The following is a 7887-nucleotide window of genomic DNA, read 5'->3' on the forward strand; positions in this document are numbered from 1 at the left end:
CCCCAAGTTTGGAAGTTCAGGTGGAAGGCTACTTCCTCTACTCTTCTGGCTTCCAATCTATTTCATCTCCTTGTACCTTTTTAATCATGTGAGTTCCAAACTATGTCATATTTACATGTGTGTACTGGTTGTGAGCTGGATACTTCCTGAGAAACAATGAAAAATATCAACCAACACTTTATGAAACATTGATCAAACCTGGGACACATAGCTCTCCATTGTGGAAAGATGGAAGGCAACGCAGTCCTTTTCTGGTGTTTTCCAATCCCTTCCTTTCTTAGCAACCACTTTATAAGAAAACCGTCTTTAGTGTAGCATTTTACAGTGGTGTGCGATATGTGTGTCCCCTGATAGATTAGTGCCAACACATTAGTATCAACCAGTGTGGTGGTCTGGGCTTTTACTCATGTGTCTTATTTAGGGTTTGTGTTGCTGTGAAGAGACACTATGACCATACCAACTCTTATATAGGAAAATATTTAATTGGAGTGGTTTACATTCAGAGGTTTAGTCCATTATCATCATTACAGGACATGGTGGGGTGCAGGCAGACATGGTTCTGGATAAGGAGCTAAAGGAGCTGAGAATTCTCCATCTTGATCCAAAGGCAACAGGAAGTGAATTGAGACACTGGGAGTATGTTGAGCACATATGAGACCTCAAAGCTCACCTCTACAATGACACACTTCCTCCAACAAGGCCACACCTATTTCAACAAAGCCACATCTCCTAATAGTGCCACTCCTTATGAGCTTATGGGGGCCAATTACATTCAAATTATGACAACATGTAAAATGACATGTCACTATTATGACAGTATATAATATACAGAAGCATTTCATTGACATTTGATTCCTATGTGTTCCATCTATTCCTCTGTGAAAATGGTAACCACTGGACATTTATTCATTTTTACCATTTCCACACTTTTCTTTCCCCCCAGAATGCCATTTAGTTGGAGTCATATAACATATAGTCCTTTCAGAGTGACTTCTTACATTCATCAACGGACATTTAAGGTCCCTTCTTAAAGTTTCACGGTCCAATTTTTCATTTCTTTTCATCCCATATAATATGCCATTATATGGACATACCACAGTTTACCTACTTACTCACTGAAGGGCAAATTGGTTGCTCCCAGGTCCTAGTGCTTAAGAGTAGCTGCTCTCAGAGGCCATGAGCAGGTTTGGTTTGAGCATTGTTTTCAGCTGGTTTGGGTAAACACATAGGTGCATAACAGACACATCATGGTAAGACTAGATTTAGCTTTGTAAGAAGCTAAACTGTCCTGACCACAATCGAAGCCTTTGAAGATTATGCACTGCTGTTCAAAGCTTGCTTTTTTATTGCTTGCACTGCCTTTGGTAAGATGTTGATTTCCTCAGCTTTGTTTCCTTATCTGTAGAACATGGCTCAGGACAGCACCTGCCTCAAAGGGTTGTTGTGAGAATGAAATTGTATTCTGTATGGAAGGAGCCAAAGCTTGGTGTTGTTATATTGAAGTATCTAAGCCTGGGATGTGTAGCTATCTTAATGGGGGACACTGAGATATAGTCATGCTGGATTCAGGACATCTTTAAATCAAAGACTGTGTTTTCAGAAGAAGAGAGATACAGAGGCCAGAAAGTGACCATGAGACCAAAGGGGAAGCTCTGGGTGATTCGGCTGTAAGCCTAGGACTGTCGGGTACCACCAAAAGTTAGAAGTTTGGAATGAATTGTTACAGAAAGAAGGACTCTTGGTGACATTTCACCTCTGGCTCTGTGAACCATGGCAGAATGCATTTTGGCTGTTTTAGGCCACCTAGGAAGCCAACACTCAGTACATGATGACCCTGGCACTATCACTGACTCCAAGCCTCTCTTTCCCCTGCAGAAAAAAAGCTGACATCTCTGATGTCCCCCTGTATCCTACACAGCTTTTGTCCCAGTCTGACATTCAGGTTTAGAGATGTCTTTGATAATAGCTTTGGAATGCTTAAAGGGCAGGCATCAGCCAGGCCACCTGGGTATCTGCAGTACCCAGTCCAGGACTGGCATAGATACAGCGCTTAATACAGATGGAAGGAAGATCTGTTTCCAGGTCCCGGTTGGCACTCAGCTCCTGGACAGTCTTTTGCCTTCATGGCATCCTCCATTATCATGGTCAAATGCAGGGCATCTGGTACCCCTCCTCCACCCCATCCCCCCACATATGGCAGAATTAGGTGTGAACGAATCAAAAACATAAGGATCCCATTTACTCTCCCTCTGCTTCTTTTTAAGCCATGTGCTTTTAGAATTAATCAGCCAAGCATGACTGAGAGTTTTGACAAACCCAAAGTATTGAGAAAAACATTCAAGATGTTTTGATGATCTTCAGGGCAAAGGTAGTCAGGCTGTTGGCCCACACGTTTGCTCTGGGTGCAATTAGTGAGGGCTCTGAGGAACATCGTCTGCATTGGGCTAAGAAAGGACGGGATGGGGACAGGGACTTTAGCAGCTATATTCTACAGGGACACCTGCTTGGATTCATCTCAGGATTTGCATTGCCCAGGAAGCAATCTGTGCTGGATGGACAGAGAGACAGGGCACTGGCATCTGCCTAGCCTTGACTTGATGTCCTTGGTCCAGGAGATGGCTTAAGTGCTATAGCTCCTGTGAGTTGGTGGCTACATGAGGCATACAGAGATTTTTGTACAGCTAGATTCTGAGAATCTAGAGGTCAAAGGGCTTATTCTTCAATGCCCAGCCTTCTGTGTCCTTGAGAAAACGAGTGAATCACATGCTTCCTATTTAAAAATCAAAGCCTGCTTTATTTTTCGAGACTCAGATATTACTTTATTGATCCATAGGCTCCAATCACTGCCTGAGCATCTCATGTACCCAGTGCATAAGGTGTCTTGACATTGCTGAGGTCCATGGGTTACCTAATAATGGCATAGTAATCACGAGGGCCAAGAACAGAAGCGTTCACTGGTTTCTAAAAAGGCATGGACAGCACGCTTCTTGGAGAGTAACTCCTTTGTCTTCATTGGTTTCTACTGCTGTGAAGAGACACCATGACCATGGCAACTCTTATAAAGGAAAACATTTAGTTGGGTGGCTTATAGTTTCAGAGGTTCAGTCTATCATCATCATGGCAGGAAGCATGACAGCACCAAGGCTGACATGTTGCTGGTGAGGTAGCCAAGAGTTCTACATTAGAATCTGCAGGAAGTAGGAAGAGAGAGACATTGGGCTTGGCTTGAGCTTTTGAAACCTAAGTGCCCACCCTCTGTGGCACACTTCCTTCAACAAGGCCACACCTACTTCAACAAGGCCACACCTCCTAATCTCTGTCAAGTAGTGCCACTCTCTAATGACCAAGCATTCAAATAGATGAGCCTATGGGGGCCATTCCTATTCAAACCACCACATTCTTCAAAATGCTATTGCAGTGTTTTAACAGCTTCCCTTAGAACCCTGTTGCTGCGTCTGAGAGCCAGGCAAGTCTTTTCATGGGAATTTCACCACTCTCTCTATACATGGGGGGAAGTAGAGCTGTGGTTGGCTCAGGACCCACAGGAGGGCTAGCTGGGGAAGCAGGAGCCAGGCCACCTGTAGGGTTAGGGTGGTAGTATCTGCTTTCCATGTAAGGCCTTTTTCTTGGCAAGGGGCTGAAGTGGAGGAGCTGTTGAGATAGTAAGCAGTGGGGACCAAATAATGCCTCCTGTTGGTGAATGTGGAAAACATTCTAGGACTAGCTAGAAGGGGAAAAAAATCTACTTGTAACCCACTGTTTTAGTCTGCTTTTCTGTTGCTGGGATAAAACACTGACTGAAACCAAACTGGGGAGGAAAGCATTTGTTTGGCTTACACTTTCAAGTTTCAGACCCATCACTGAGGGAAGTCAGGACAGGAACTGAAGCAGGAACCTGGAGGATGAAACTGAAGCAGAGACCACCGAAGAATGCTGATGACTGGCTAGCTCCCTCTGGCTTGCTCAACTACCTTCCTTATACAACCCAGGACCATCTGCACAGGGGTGACACTGCCCACAGTGTGCTAGGCACTCCTCCATCAATTAGCAATTAAAAAAGTGCTTCATAGACACACCCACATGCCAGGCTAGTGAAGATAATCCCCCAATCGAGATTCCCTCTTTCCAGGCATGCCTAGGTTTGTGTTAATTACTAACCAGTATACTCACCTTGGATAGATGATCACAATTATATAATCCTTCCAGTTAGTGTCCTGTGCATAGCTATGCACATGTTGCCTATAAACAATTGCATCAGACCCTGGCACATTTGAGAACATAAATATTATATCCTGAATTCAGCAGAGGGAGGCTCTGCTTACATATAAAAATTTCAAAAATTTAAACTAAAGTTAAGAGTGTAATGTCATGCCTTTTGTACTCTGATTTTCTTTGACCATTTGTCCTTCCTATTTTACATATGCATTCTTGGATGGAGTGAATCTGGATCCCTATGTTATGTTCTCAGTGTATCTGGTATTCATATCTGAGTGTGTCATAATGCACTCAGATGTTACAACATGTCCATGCATCACTTGCATTTCCTGCTTGACTGTAATTGTAAGGTTAGGGCAATGGCTGCTTGCACCCATACTGCCATCACTTCCCTCCAGTCCTGCAGCTGACCCAGTCCATATGTCTGACTCCCAGAGGGCATTGAAAGCCTGGAACCTGTGATAAAGGCCCTGCTGGCTAGATATACCTTCAGTCTTCCTCAGGGGACACAGATACCAAATAAAACTCAATGAAGAATGCCTGGCTAGCCTTTTGGAATTCCATCTGATACTGGTCCTGAAGTGAGGACAGGGAGTCATACTATAGTTCATCATATAAGATAGGAGTGAGGGAGACGGTCATAGACCAGGAGATTCATAGAGCTCCTGCTTGATTTCCCTTAAGAGAAGGACAAAAAGGCACCAAATGGCCTTGCCATGACCTTAGTGTCATATGTAGAGGTGTGAATTTCTTTGACAACTGAGTTCTCACACAGCTTCCTGACCCATGATGGGCCTGACAAGGGGGGAAGTGTCTTGGGACACCATCTACAGGAAGCCACGTTGCATGGACAGCTGGGCACTGATGTTTCTGACAGAAACTTGAAGGATATAGTCAGGGAGCTTCAGAACTCATCTCCCTTTAATTCCTTTCATTTGCCAGCATAAAAGGATTCTTAGTTCCGTAATGCTGATTATGAACCCAATTAGGTGGAGATTCCTAGAATGGCCATTGTTTCAGGTGTGCTCTCTTCAAATTGGATCTAAAGAAGGCAGCTCCCAGATCTGGACCTGTAGCAATGGGGCAGACAAAGGCCCCCTTTATACTTCTTAGTTGTAACCAACATGAGAGACAGAGGCAGCAGTAACATCTGCTGTCTTGATTTAGAATCTGTGAATTCTCCAAACTTGTGCTATAAGCTATTCTATGAGATGCTGGTGGCCTCGTCATCTTATTGGGTGGTGCAGTTATCCGCTAGACTGAGGACATTATATAAGTGAAACCTGGAAATGCCAGATTTCCTAGAAATTTGTCAAGATGTCTATGTGCAAAGGGCCAGCTTCACGCTCTGTGGGACTGATCTCTAGTTTTGGTGATCTAGAGCAGGCCTGGCCAACTTTTCCTGTAAAAGGCCACATAGGGGATAATTTTAACATTGAGTACATGGTCTTATTTGCCATTACTCAGCTTTGTAGCTATAGAGAAAATGCAGCCATGGACAAAATGTAAACCAGTCAGTGTGGCTGTGTTCCAACAAAATTTTATTATCCAAAAGGACTTTGGGCAGTTCTTAGTTTGCAGACCCCTGATCTGGAACATGTCAAAAATCTCCTCTAACGATGGCCAAGTCATCTTTTCTGGGTTTCTGCCTACTAACAAAGTGTCATGGTGTTAGTGTCTGTCTTAGCTTGGGTGTTGCATCTAATTACCGTAGACTGTGTATTATTACACAGTGAACACTTAGTTTTTGCAGGTTAAAAGGCTGCAGGTCAGTGAGCAGGGTGCCAGCATGTTTGGATCTGAGGGAGGACCCTCTTCCAGGCTGCTGACTGTGGCCTTTGCATTGCCTGCTTCCACAACAGGACGAAAGCTTGACATCTGCAGAGTCTTTTGTAAAGCCATCAACCTCAGCTGTGACAGCTCAACCGGGTGTCTTTGGTTAGTTCCTAAGGCCCCACCTTCTAATGTTATTTCCTTGGGAGGCCTAGGACTTTACCATGTGAATTTAGGAGCAATGCAAACAGTCTATTACAGTGGGTTTTTCAGAAATTCCAAGTCTGTTGATGTCACATTTAGGTATACTGTTGTCTCATATGTGTCAGGGACCTGAGAAACAGGCAGCTTCATAAAATGCCTGGATGAAAGACTTTTAGTTCCTCTAAATCATAGTTTGGGTGGCTCTTCATTCAATTCCTCGGAACTAGTGCGTTCATAAACTGAGAGGCTGAGTGGTGCACTGTGGAGACTCTATATTACCCTCCTTCCCAGCGCTGTGATAAAATACCCCGACAAAAGCAACCTAAGGAAGAAAGGGTTTATTTTTGCTTAAAGTTCCAAAAGACTAGAGTCCATCATGGCAGGAAGGAGATAGCAGCAAGAGCATAAGGCTGGCTTGGCAGTCAGGAAGTAAAAAGATCACTTTATATCCACACAGGAAGTAGCTAGAACAGGAAGTGGGGCCATCTGCAGTGACAAACTTCTTTCAGGAAGGCTCCACGTCCTAAGGGTTCCATAGTCTTTCCAAACAGTACCACCAGCTGGGTCCCAAGTGTTCAAATATGAAATTACGAGGGGCATTTCTCACCCAGACCTCCATGGACACTACCTTCACCTCCCTATCTAATCCCAGCTGGGCATCAGCACTGCCTATCCTTAGACGATATGAGAATACTGAGTGCCATGAGTGTGTTGGGACCTACCAGGATTGCAGATTTGGCTAGACATGATTAAAGGTTTTAGAGACCCTGACAAAGAAAAATGCTTGCTCAGTTAGTCAACTCTCAGCTCAAATTCTCTAGACATTTAGAGGTCTTCTGTGTGGCTAGGGTGGCCCTCTGAAGTCAATACTTAAATTGACCTATACAGTAAGTGACAGGGAGGCAGAAAAATTGCCCCAGCAGAACACTGACCATTTCTGCTCTTTCTGTCACCAATAGTGGCTTCCATCTTCTCATCTGTCCTATGGCTATAGTGGTCCCAGAATTCCATAGAGAGGAACAGTTTCCTAGACCTGTCTTTAGAGCTGTTCTCTTAGATTCTCCCATGGTGGGGCACTGACAAGAGTTTATTGATTTGGGCATATGAGTCCTGAGAAAATTCTAGAGATCTGGGAAGAAGGGAGCAGAGGGAAGGCAAGCCAATGCAACTCATCTGTCTTGAGCTGGGGAAGGGGTTGGTTGTTATGCTGTTGGGAACTGCTTCAGTATTTTCCCTAAGTGCTCTGTTTCAGAAGTGTTAAGAATGTGGTGATATTGAGAGGTGGTGAAACCTTAAGGAGGCGGGGTCTAACGGGAGGTGGTTAGGTTGTCTAAGATGCTGCCCACAGAAGGACAACTACTGGTCTCATGGACTAAGTTCTTGAGAGTAGTTTATTATAAAACCTATCCCTAATGCTTGGCACCTTCCTGCATGTAGCTAGTTTTATTTTAATTTCTTTGTCATGTTGTAATGAAGCCACGGGGTTGGAACCATGCTGTCTGGGTTCTCTGGCTGTCAGAATTGTGAATTAAAAGGCATCTTTATACAATACTCATCCTCAGGTATTCTACAATAGCACCAGAAAGTGGACTAATGCATAGACAGCCTCAGCTATTCTATTATAGCAACAGAAAGCAGACTAATACAGAGATACTCTGAAAGCTCCAGAACTATGCACCCAAGCAGTGGAAGAGG

The sequence above is a fragment of the Cricetulus griseus genome, chromosome 2 (genome assembly GCF_003668045.3).
Source record: "Cricetulus griseus strain 17A/GY chromosome 2, alternate assembly CriGri-PICRH-1.0, whole genome shotgun sequence".
Classification (NCBI taxonomy): Eukaryota; Metazoa; Chordata; class Mammalia; order Rodentia; family Cricetidae; genus Cricetulus; species Cricetulus griseus.